Source organism: Chinchilla lanigera, unplaced genomic scaffold, assembly GCF_000276665.1.
Source record: "Chinchilla lanigera isolate Chin_1 unplaced genomic scaffold, ChiLan1.0 scaffold00035, whole genome shotgun sequence".
Lineage (NCBI taxonomy): Eukaryota > Metazoa > Chordata > Mammalia > Rodentia > Chinchillidae > Chinchilla > Chinchilla lanigera.
In genome coordinates, this window is record NW_004955436.1 from 21,677,384 (window position 1) to 21,690,047 (window position 12,664).

At 49.8% G+C, this 12,664-nt stretch overlaps 1 long non-coding RNA gene across 3 annotated transcripts in view; it reads left to right on the forward strand.

Annotated features, from left to right (window-relative positions):
- Positions 1–4,764, forward strand: part of LOC102019105 — a 28,262-nt gene extending 23,498 nt beyond the window's left edge. For all 3 annotated transcript variants that reach the window (XR_001234982.1, XR_001234983.1, XR_001234984.1), the window contains one exon: positions 4,725–4,764. This is a non-coding gene — a long non-coding RNA (uncharacterized LOC102019105). The remainder of the gene's footprint in view (positions 1–4,724) is intronic.
- Positions 4,765–12,664: the final 7,900 nt, after the last annotated feature.

Below are 12,664 nucleotides of genomic sequence, written 5' to 3' on the forward strand. Positions count from 1 at the left end.
CTCTCCCGTGTGGCTGCTCCTTGTGCTGTCTGACAGTCTTCTTGCGTCCATCCATCCATCGAGCCACACCCCCGACCCCCTGCTGCTCCATCTCACCAGCGGCATTTCTGAACGGCTGACACCTGGTCCCTGGGCCGACACCTGGGACCAGCCTTGTCTTTCCCTCTGCAAGGTCAGCGCAGGCCGGAGCCCCCCCTCACCCACTGCCATCCTCACGTCACACAGGACATTCTTCACCGTGTCACTCCCTCCACACTCCTTGGTCTCCTGTTAGAAGCTATCTATTCCAAGACAGAGTCTCGCTCTGTACCCCAGGCTGGGCTTGAGCTCACAGCGATCCTCCTGCCTCAACCTCCCCAGTGCCAGGGTTAGAGGCCTGCACCACCATGCCAGGCTCCCATGGCGTTTACACAGACTCTAAACTCTTAGAGGGTTTCTGCTCAACGCTAAACTCACTGGACCTTTCTTGCCTCTGGGGAGATACTGAATGGGGTCTTCTCTCACTGCTCCTCTGGTTGGGCTCCTGCTCCAGTGCACGGAAACCTCGTGGTCAGAAGCTCACGCTTTCCCCTCACCCTCCCTTCCCTTTCACCCCTGCTCTCTCGCTGGCTCTTTGCCCATCACAGTGTAAACTGCACAAAGACAAAGGCTGCCTTCCTTCCCCTCTGCTTCTAGCACCCGCAACCCTGGCTGGGTGACCAGGGGCTAAGCGTTCGCTGGGAGCACAGGCACCAGGGCAGGTGCGCTCCGCACAGGTCTGCACCTCGCCACCGGCTCGCTCCTACTTATCAGCAAGGTCCAAACAGAGACTGCAACGCAGCTGGTTAGTGTGAGGCTCGGTGGGGTCCAGGTGTCTGTCAGATTTCAAAGTTTATGCCTTTTCCCTGCTACTGGACACGGTTGCGCTTTCTTGATTCCCAGACTCAGTGCTGGGGACGGAGCATCCTCTCGTCTCTCGGATTTGCTTTCTGACAAATGATCGCTTTTATTCAGCTTCTGCTATGGACTGTCTCTGGGGTGGGGGGCGGGTTACTGGGAAGTGAGCCTGAGCTGCATCCCCAGCCCTGTTTTAATTTTTATTTTGAAACAGTCTTTTGCTAAGTTGACCAGGCAAGGCTTCAACCTGTGATCCTCTTGCTTCAGCCTCCCAGAATACTTAGATTTCTACTGTTTTTTTCTTTCTTTCTTTCTTTTTGCTGAGACTGATAGTAATTTTTTTTTTTTTTTTTCATTTGGACAGTTTTCTTTAAGTAATGGTGAAGACACTACAGTTTTAAGTACCAGACAGAATCAGGGAGGAAAAAAAAAATAAGCACAACACTAAAAAGAAAGCTTGGAAAAGTGAAACACTTCTAAGTAAAAAATGTAAACCTGGCCTGGTACCCGTTACAAGTATATGATGGTAATAAATTGACTAATCTTCTATATTATTTTTCTTTTTATATTTGAGACGTATTTTTTTGTTGTTGTTGTTTTTCCAGTACTGGGATTAAACACAGAGATTTAGCGCTGAACTGCATGCCTAGCCCTTTTTTAGTTTTTATTTACAGACAGGTCTGGGTCTTGTTAAATTACCAAGCCTAGGCTCAAACTTGTGATCCTCCTGCTTCAGCCTCCCAGAGTGCTGGGATTACAGGTGTACCACCACACCTGACTATAATTTTTAATCAAATACAATGAAATTGATGTAATTGGTATATTTTTTTTTTGAGTCAGCGTCTCCCTGTGCACTTCTGCCTGGCCTTGAACTCACTTTGTAGTCCAGGTTGGCCTCAAACTCACAGTGATCCTCCTGCCTCAGCCTCCCGAGTGCTGGGATTACGGGCGTGAGCCACCACACCTGGCTCCATTAGGATTTATTTATTTTATTCTATTTTTTTTTTGGACAAGATTAGGAAAAGTTTAATCCTCGATGGGAATCTGAAGACAGGGCTCTGCTTCCACCTGTCACAAAACAAACCTTGTGTCTTTCAATTATAAAATAGGAGTGGATCCTTCCGGCTGGAGGCTGGGAAGTCAGGACCTGGTCCTCGGCCACCTGGCCTGGTGCGGGACGCTTCTCTTTCGCAGCCTCCTGGGTCATCAATTCCCTCCGGCTCCCCTGCCAGCCAGGAAAAGGGCTCCTCCCAGAAGCAGCCCACCTCTCCCTGGCGTTTGGCTCTCAGCCCTCTGTCGCTCCTGCTCACTGCTCGCCTGGCCAGTACCCCTCACCTGTCCCGAGCCGTACGCGCCCACAGCGGCAAAAGTCCGTCTCCAGCTCCGGCTGTCCCTTAGGATTAAAGAAAGTCCAACCGTACTTCTCATCTACTGCCAGTAACCTGCCCCTCCACACCCCGTCCCCACTGTCAAAGGCTGGTGGGTTGCTTGGGAGACTTGGATTCGGTCCCCACACAGCTGAACTCCCTGCCCAAGGTTCTGGCACAGGGTATCGGGTCAGACACAAGACGCACAGCTGGGTGGGCAGGTCCCCGACTCACAGGTCCAAAGAAGATGCAGCAGTAGTTACAAATGGCCCTATTGTAAGAGCAGCTTTAATGCCTCAAAACTGTTTCAGACAAATTATCCTCAAAAAGGCTCGTCTTTCTTTTGGGCTGCTGAGTCAGATATAAACGGAACACAATGACTTTCGTTCATATCGAACTTGCACGCTTTCTGTAGTAGGCTGATATTGTGCGTAGTTCTTTATGCTTCTAACTACTGCTTCGGGCAGGGGCTTTCGCTCAGTGGCAGAGAGCTTGTTTAAGATGCGCAAGGCCCTGGGTTCAATCCCCAGCATCAAACAAAGAATTCCTTGGAAACATGATAGGTGAGGACCGGGTACTTTTTGAGCAGATGCTCTCTGTGATTTTACTGGTGGCACCCAACGATAGTTGGGTTGCTTCTCTTTTGTTATATTAAAAATTAAGGATTAAATGTTCTTGATACAGCCAGGCATGGTGGCACACGCCTGTACTCCCAGCACTTGGGAGGCTGAGGCAGGAGGATGGCTGTGAGTTTGAGAATGGCTTGGGCTACACAGTGAGAGCTTTTCTTAGAAAAAATTCTTTTTTCCCTTCAGTTGGAAACTTACTTTCCTGGCCTGGAACTGCATGGATTGCTGCAAAGTGAGGGCCAAGTATGGAGGTTGGTGCTGGATGCGTTGGTTCTCTCAGCACTTGGCCTGCGGGCACCTTGGGGCGCTCTCAGGGTTGAAGTTGCCTTTCCGCCATGGCCGGCTGTGTCTTCCCTTTCTGACCACACATGGGCCGGGCAAGGTAGAAGCAGCACAGCTAGGCTACCGGTACCACAAGGTGGAGATGAGGTTTAATGGGTCTCCTTGACTCTTTTCAACTCTTGGCTTCCTGTTCCCATTGGAAAACTGGCTTCGTGCTACCCCTAGAATTAGTCTTCATCTGACTCTATAGTTCATTTTGGTTCTTGCACACTTGCAGTGATCCTCCTGCCTCAGCCTCCCGAGTGCTGAGATTACAGGCGTGCACCACCATGTCCAGCTTTAATGATTCTATAGTTTTGATGGCTTGGTTATTTTTTGTTGTTCCGGTTTTCAAATTCCTCTTCGGGAGCCGCACAGACAAGCCAGACTTATGTCAGTACCAGGGTTCTTGGTGGCCTTTCACCTCCAACGCTGACCCAGGTCACTTGCCTGCCTGCTTGGGCCTGAGGGTCGCATCTGCACTGTAGTACCCAGCTGTCCCACGCCTCTCCCTCCCTGGCCTCTGCTTCTGTCGCATGGGGGTGGCTGTGCCCCATGAAGATGTGACAGTGTGAGGGACCCACCAGTAGAGCATAGACCTGAACACCTCAGCCTCGTTATTGCAGAAACCTCCCTCCAGTGTGGCTGTACTGTGGTTTCGGGCTGGCGCTGCCTGGGTCTCCCTTCCCAGGGACAGAAGGGACAGGCAGAAAGGGAAGCGCCGGAGCTGCTATCTGTACTGGGATGTATCTACCCGCCCCACTGTGGGCATCCGCAACATCAAGCTGCAGCCCTCAAATGTGCACAGTAAAACTTGTTAAAAGATGAAATTGAGGCACCACAGCCTTCTGTCAATTTTGGAGCCAGACACAGAGTCCATCACCCTTTAACCTGTGTGGAGGAAGGGAATCAGTGGTCAGTGTTTCTCTTTGACTCTAAGGAGTGTTGGCCAAAGGGAACATGCCTCCTGCCTTGAGCCAGGTGTGGTGGCACACGCCTGTAGTCCCAGCACTTGGGAGTCAGAGGCAGGAGGATCATCTCAAATTTGAGTTAAAAACCAGCCTGGGCTACATGGTGAACTCAACTCTAGCCTGAACTATAGAGCGAGATGCTGTCTCAAAAGCCAGATAAAAAGAGGCTTGCTTTGAGCTCTATCTGACCCTGGCTTTGTGTAAGGTATCAGCTGGAACTCATTTGAGTTCAACAGGGGAGGGGTCACCGGTAGAACAGCTAAGCGGCTGGTAAGAGGTAGGAGTGCAGTTGAATATTAAAGAGGTACACACGCACTAAAGCCTGTTGACTGCACTATGCAGGAGCTGCACCCAGGACTTTTCTGTAAGAGGCTGTGACGCGAAAGGTGATGTGGTCCTCACGGTGACCGTGTGCAGGACGAGGCAGTGTTAACGCAGACCCAGGAAGGCAATGTGCACCATCCTTTTGGATGGGTTGAGGTTTATGTAGTGTTTATTAATCTTTCCAAATGTGTGCCTAACTTTCTTTTTTTCTTTTTCTTTTTTTTTTTTTTTTTAAGGAGACAGGGTCTCACTATGTAGTCCAGGCTGGCCTGGAACTCATGCCCATCCTCCTGTCTCAGCCTCCCAAGCACTGGGATCGCAGATACGCGCCACCATGCCTGGCAACGCTTGTCTAAAATTCTTGTGCTGAATTTAACAAATGTGCAGGAAAGAGACCTTTGATGTATACACTAAGCACAATGGGAAGCCCCACAATGCAGGTGACAGGAGTTAGAAATGACAAAGAAGTTTGTCAGATGGAAAAACGACAGCTCAATCCAACTTTCCCACTGTGGCTGAGGCATCACCAGAAATAGCAGCGGTCCTGGAAGCCAAGGTCACAGTCGGACTGCGGCCCGGAAGCCGGAGGAAGCGGGGCTGAGGCGCCGGTTATGCCTCACGCCTGCTGGCCACTCTTGCACTCACAGGAAGTCACAGCCAGGGCTGTCACCTTGGAGGACAAAGGACAGCGGTGTGAAATGGGTGTGAAATGCGAAGCTCTCCATAAATTGCCCCTAGTCATGGGGACGGCTGGCGCCATGCCTCATCGGATAGGGTGACCCTCCATCTCACCGTGGAATTTCCTTGGTCGTCTGTTGCCCTTTGTGCCTGAGAATGACACACATTTTCTTTTCCTCCAGTGAGGTCTCAAAATTAGCCCCAAAAGGGCGCAGCAATGGGCGTCTCAAGGCTTCCTTCTGACGCGACTTGGAGACTCTATTTTGGTCGTGGCCTAAGACTCCTTTATTCAAAGAAAAAAAAATGGAAGAACTTTTTTTTGTCTTTTTGAGACAGGGTCTCGCTATGCAGTTCAGGCTGACCTTGAGCTCGCTTTGTAGCCCAGGCTGGCCTCGAATTTGCAACAGTCGTCCTGCTTCAGCCGCCCAAGTGATGGGATTACTGGCGTGCACCACCACACCCGGATAGAAAGGGAAAAACTTTGAGAGGAGATGTTCAGTTTGCTTTTCCGTTTTTCATGCAAACAAAACTTTTTTATCTTTCATGCAGCACAGTGGGTTTACTGTCCTGCCCGGCTCGCAGGCCTTTCTGTTGAAGTGGGGGCTTGCACATGTAATAAAAGTTATGTCACTGGTGTTCTTTAGCTATTTTCTTTTTGAGACAGGTCTTGAACTCTCTATGTAGCTGAGGTTGGCTTCAAGCTCACAGCAATCCTCCTGCCTCAGCCTCCTGAGTCCTGGGATTGCAGGCATATACCCAACTTCCTTAGCTGTTCCTATCTGTAATTGTAACAACCACTTTTTAAAAAAACTTACATTTCCCCTTCTATTTTAGAATATTCTCCACCAAATGTCAAGTATAGATAGTAAGTTGAAGGTTTGGAAGCTTTCTTCAAAAATAACACGAAGTGTTAAAGAGTTGCTTTTTTCCTTAGTCTGCGTCTTTCTCGGATTTTTTTCTATGCACTAGGATAGGTGGATGCAGTATCTGAGGCAGCAGCACCTCGTATACCTTTGATATCTGGATCCTTTTTTTTTTTGGTACTGAGAATCTAACTCAGGACCTCCTACTTTCCAGGAAGTCATGCCTCTGAGCTGAACCCCAGTCCCTGATATCTGGATCCTTGCAGTCATTTTCAGGAGAGTTTCCCACTTCCAGCAGGAAGCCCTGGCTTTGCCCAGAGGCTCGCTGAAAGCTATTTGTGACAGAAGTGTTGAACCAAGGCGCTACATGCTTTGACAGTTTCAACAATTTTATTTATTTATTTTCAACATATCAGGATTCATATGTCAATTTCAGAGATAAGAACTACTATAGGTATCTTCCCCAAAGACTTAAAGACAGCTTGTTACAGAGACCCACGAATACCCATGTTTATAGCTGCACAACCCAAAATAGTTAGTGTTGGAAGCAGCCTCTACCTCCACCAGCAGATGAGTGGATGAAGAAAATGTGTTATTTACATGTGTCTTAGTTACTTTTCTCTCATTGCTGGGACAAAATACCCAACACCCAGAATTAAGGAAGGAAAGGTTTATTTAGCTCACAGTTTGTGGAGGTTTCAGCCCATACTAGGCTTGCTCCATCGCAGAGTGGCACATGGCAGAGGGCAACAGTTCATGGCTGCAGAAGACAGCAAAAGCAACAAGAGCAAAAGGAAGCAGCAGCAACAAGCAGCCTCTTTCCCTCCCTTATACTGTATGCAGCCTTCCCACCCAGGGCGGGTGTAGCACTACACCATAGTCCAAGCATTGGACAATGGATCAATCATAAACTCTAGAAGCCCGCCCCACGACTGCATGAGGCTTTAGGGGGACGTCCAGACACAAACCATGACAATGCACAATGGAGTACTACTGTGGCTAGCAGAAGGATAAGCTTGGGTTATTTGTAGGAAAGTGGGTGCACCTTGAGACCATAATGTGATTGAAATAAACCAGAGACTCAAGCTTAAATATCACCTAGTTTCTCTTATTTGAGAAACCCAGTGTATGAGCAAATTAAAAATCAAAATACAAGCTAGCTACTGAGAAGAAGGGAGACAGATCCTTTCCAAATGGGAAAGGCACCAAGAGATGGGGATGAGTGAAGCGGGGAAGAGAACGTGAAATGAATTCAGACGTGTTACGCCCGGGAGCCACTCCCTGCCCAGTGTAAGCCTCAGGCACTGCAAACACCACTCATGAGGCATCTTAGAGAACACTTTGCACTGGGACAGCATGGCCTTTCCCTCTACCCCACGGAATGGTTATCTAGACGCCCCTGTGTGACACACTGCACCTCTGTAGTATCAGCCTTGTCCCTTCCTGGGGGCAGGGCAGACACACAGGGCTCCCTGCACACCTTGCTAGCCAGCCGGGCCCTCGGGTGAAAATACCAGCCTTGGAGGGTCTCCGGGGTGACACTGTGCACGCTACACATGTCTGGGTCGCAGTCAGTTCTCTCCCGCACTGCTCCAGGGCCTCCTTACCACACCCGCCGGCCGTGCCACACGATGCCCACAGGGGCCACTGCCACCTCCTGCCCTGCTGTCCCCTACTGTCTGTCCTTCTTCCTGAGACAAGTGCACGCTGCTAGCCCTCAGCACGCCCCTGTGACAGCTGCTGGGAGGCAGAATTGAACATCTCTACCTCAGCTTGCGCTTGCCAGGCACGCAGTGTACGCGCAGTGAGCCTCAGAAAGCATCCCTGCTGGTCCGCAGGCTGGGAGATCAGCAGAGGCCTCACTGCACTCCCGGAGCACTGACGGTCCCTCCGAGAGCAGCCAGGCTTCCGCTGCCGTTTCCCCGATGCTGCTGTAACGCAGGACCACAAACTTCTGGCGTAACAGCACAGACAGATCACATGCTGTTCTGCAAGCCAGAAGTCGGAAGACCAGGGCGCCAGAGCTTCCTTCGTGGACGCTTAGGCCTGAGCCCCCTTTACTTCCTGTCTGTGCCCTGTCCTCCATCTTCAAAGCCGTGGCCATGTCTCTCTCTCTCTCTGCTTCCGTCCAGTGTGAGGTTGGTGCCCGTGCCTCCCTCTGCTGAAGACAGTCACCAATTTGCTGGACCACCCAGGAGTCCAGGGTGGTCCCACCTCCCACCTTGCTGTCACAGCTTGGAGATCAGGAGTGAGCATAGCTGGAGCCCACACCTCTGCCCCTGTGACCATGTCTAAGATTTAATTTCAATCCCTATCTTCGGAAAGACCAAAGACTGAACAATATTGATGCTTTAAAGCCAAGTGGTACAGAACCATCATTCCCAGTGTTATCATCCCCATGAATATTTGCAGTAATGTCCAGATGAAAATTCTGACAGACTTGATGAGCTGGGTAACTCACAAACCATCTCTAACCCTCTTCTTCCTTCTTCATTGCTTCTATTTCAAAGTCTATCCTTTGCTGGAGTAACAAAGTGGCCAGATCTTGCCAGAGAGACAGAAGTAAAAATTTGTTAGGAATTTTTAAAAAAAAAAAAACTTAGCTTTTATCACTAACAAAGACACGTATCTCCCTTTTATGCGGACATAGACATGATGGTTGGAGCTTCAGCAGCTATCTTGTAATCATGAGGGAAAGGCCAAATCCAGGAAATCACAGAGACACTGGCCTTGCCATTATTGGGTAACTGAGACAACTCTAGCAACTACCCTAAGCAACTTCCTGACGTGGGAAAATAAGTAAACTCATATTTGTTCTCACCACTGTATTTAGGTTCTCTGTTACTGGGATCTTGCAGCTGAGCAAATACAAAAGCAGTTTTAAACATTGCCTCACTATGAGCAACCCATTCCAGAGACCATGTGTGGTCTTGGCAACACCAGAACTAAGCACTAATACTTTACTCTGTCATTTGATAATGTTTAGATATGTGAATAGGTAATTTTAGACTTATTAATGGAAAAACTCTCCCTTTGGTCAAAGCAATAACTTCCAAGGATCAGAAACAAATTGTTAGTGAATGTAGGCTGCCCCAGGAAACTGCCAAACATTTTTCTTTCTATTTTTGTTTGTTTGTTTGTTTTTCTTCTGGTACCGGGAATCGAACTCAGGACATCGCACTTGCCAGGCAGGCGCTATGCCGCTGAGCTAAATCCCCAGCCCCATATTTTTCTTTCTAAAAACTATCTTCCACATTTATATTGAAAGTGAACTTTGCTTGACCTTAAAAATCTAACTTTTAGAACCGAATGCATTTTAATGCCTCTGTTTACACTAGATTTGGTTTACTGATTTCTCTCCCCATTGTTTTTCCTTGGGGCTTTGAGTTTTGTTGCTCTCACTTCCGAAACGTCAAGGATTTCTATTGCTGTGGGAGTGAAAATGTTTGTTTTCAGAGTCTACAATGCTCCTCTGAGAGGGTCTTTCCAGAAGGACTGAGTGGTGGGCACAGGGGTGCAGGTCTAGGGAACCCCCTCTCTCCTCCTACTCCCCGCAGCAGTCCCTTCCAGGAAGCTTTGACAGAAGTTTGACGAACAGTTGTGCTTGCCCTTTGACCTCTGAGCACGGCGCAGGCGCAGAAGGCTGGGAGCCAGTGGCTGTCACGGTGAAAAGTGCGCGAATGAATGTGTTCCCGCGAGAACCAGGGGACAGAGAGAGACCCAGGGCTTCCAGCTGTCAGGCAGTCTCCGCAGAAGCTTCAGGTGTGAGAGAAGTGTATCCTCCTATCCAAACATGCGAGTTGATTTTTCAGAACAGTTCCCAATTCTTGCAATGGTAGAAAATCCCTGAAAAGCTTTGAAATTTTAGTCCCATTTCCATTACGGACTCATTGGAGATGCTCAATTTGCTTTCTTTATTTTAGGATGCCACAGATTTCACAAAGCCACATCATTTAAATATGGCTCTTGCTGAGCGTGGTGGCACATGCTTGTAATCCCAGCCCTGGGGAGGCTGAGGCAGGAGGATCACCCTGAGTTCCAGGCCAGCCTGGGCTACATAGTGAGTTCAAGGACACCCTGAACTACATAGCAACAAAAAAAAAAAGTCTCTTGGGGAGGGAAGGAATGAAGCAAACCATATAAAATGGATATGTGAATTTTTACAGACTGATTTCACTACCATTTCTTTTTTTCTTTTTTTTTTTTTCTTTTTTGGTCTTTTCGAGACAGGGTCTCGCTGTGCAGTTCAGGCTGGCCTTGAGCTTACTTTGCAGCCCAGGCTGGTATTGAGCTCACAAACGATCCTCCTGCTTCAGCCTCCTGAGTGCTGAGATTATAGGTTTGCACCACCATGCCCAGCTCAGACTGATTTCAGAAAGATTAAAAATGCGAAGAGCAAGCCTTTCTATCTCCAGGGAGAGTGAGTGTTGCTGCTGTCACCTGCGACCCTCACTGGGTCCTGAGCTGTGTGTGTAGGGAGCAGTGCGAGAGAAGCACTTGAGGTGTCGGACAGAAAGACCCTGACTCGTGGGTGTTTACAAGGTGTGCAGGCTGTGGTGTCCTGAGAGCATCTCCTGGGTCAGCCCCTGCCCCCGGGCACTTGGAGATCAGTGGGGTGTGCCCGTGGCAAGGTCAGGAACAGAGAGGACCTGGAGAGGTTACGGGACAGCGCCCAGGAAGGGAGGTGCTGAGCTGGGCTCCGGCTTTCAACGTCTTGGGCTTGGGCAGGACCCGACTCCCCACCCTCAGTGCTGGAGCCGCGCTCCTGGGGAGAAGCCGCATTTCTCCGGGATTTTCAGGGTGCTGGAGCTGTTCCCCACGCTAGCAGAGACCCCAGGGCCTTGGAGGTTGCTGGGCCAGATGGAGCTCGGTAAGCGGCAGAGCCGTGGGAAGAAGCGTTTTAAGGTGACAAAGTACTGAGACATGAGGCAGCATAACACCTTGGAAAATGCAAACGAACCCCTCCCGGAAAGGCAAACGGAACAAACATGACATCAGCACAGGCCCTGTGCGGTGTGGCCAGCCGGGATCCTGGGGCCCGTGTCCCCTCCACAGCGCCTCGAGCAAGCAAACAAGCAAGCGTCCCTCTCGCTCACGAATGAGTAGACGCGCGGGCTCTCTGTCAGGTCCTGGCCTGATCAGAAGCCAGCTGGCGGGTAATCCTGAAGGGCACAGCCCTGCGTCCCCACCGCCAGCGGGTCTTGGAAGCCCAAGGCGCCTGCCAACTGCAGAAGAGACCAGCGAGGCCGACGGGCTCAGCGGGGGCTCTGTCCTTACCCTGGGGGCGTGGTGGCCAAGGCCAGCCCGAACCACACAGCGAGACCCTGTCTCCAGCAACAACAACCCGCACCCAAACAGGTGAGCAGAAACCCAAAACCACGTCAGTGCGACCTTGTTCGGAAACAGGGTCTTCGGAGACCTGAGGTGGCTGACGCGAAGGGAACAGCTTAAGCATCACAAATTTAAGATGCGTGTCTGTGCCCCTGAAGCTGAAGGACTCACGAAGTGGAGGCGTGAAACTGATATAGCGGAAACAGAACACATAGGGAAACTCCAAGGACTCACAGGCACACCCGACAGCTGCCGGCTCCCTTGGGGCACCCTGGCTTCCAAGCCATGCTGCTCACTTCGTGTGGGAGCCTCCCGGCTTCTTCAGATACCTCCCCACCGCTGCACGCCAGCCGAGCACGGCACCTCTGCCATGCACGGACCTCATCAAGGTGAGGTATAAAATCTACTGCCATGTCATATTTATCAAGTTTATTCTTTCTTTTCTGTTTTTTTTTTTTTTTTTTTTTTTTTGAGACAGGGTCTTGCATGTAGTTCAGTCGGCCCTTGAACTCACTAGGTAGGCCAGGCTGACCTCAAACTTGCAGTGATTGTCCTGCCTCAGCCTCCCAAGTGCTGAAATTACAGGCTATGCTACTTTTGTATTGAGCTCCTACAATGCTGACATTTTTGAGTGTTGTGCCAATCACATTGGTTTATTTGTTTGAGAGACAGAGTCTTCCAGGCTGGCCTTGAACCCTTCAGTTCCATCCATCTTCCTGCCTCAGCCTCCCAAGGAGCTAAGACTATAGGCATGTGCCACCACACCTGATTGTGCAGTCACATTTTCCCTATGCACTCTGGAGCTGTCATTGCCTGTGCTGCTGTTTCTATGGGTATCTTTCATGACACAGAGATTTTCAGGGGTGTGATGTCCTTTAAACTGTGGTACAGGGCGATCTCACCCAAAGAGTGAGCATGGACAAACGAGGCCGAGGGTGGAGGCCAGGCCCCAGCCATGGAGCTGTCTGGCAGAAGGGCGTTCTAGAAGCCAAGTGAAAGAGTTTTCAGCAAGGCCAAGCGGCCATACTGTGCTGTATAGCCATCGAGACAGTGGAGGCCCCACTGAGAAGCAACTGCCGAATCCAGTCATGGGCTGGTCTGAGTGCGTTCCATAGGCACCATAGGTTTGGGTGGAGTCGCCAGGAAAACAGAAAAAAGAGAGATTTTAAAACAAAGTAATCATGGATTAAATCTGATTTTCCTACAAGACTTCCCAAGTTACCTTTGTCATTGGTATGTGTATTTGTGTCTTACATGGTATCACAGATTAGCTCTGCTTCTAATTTTTAAATTTTTTCAGTAGT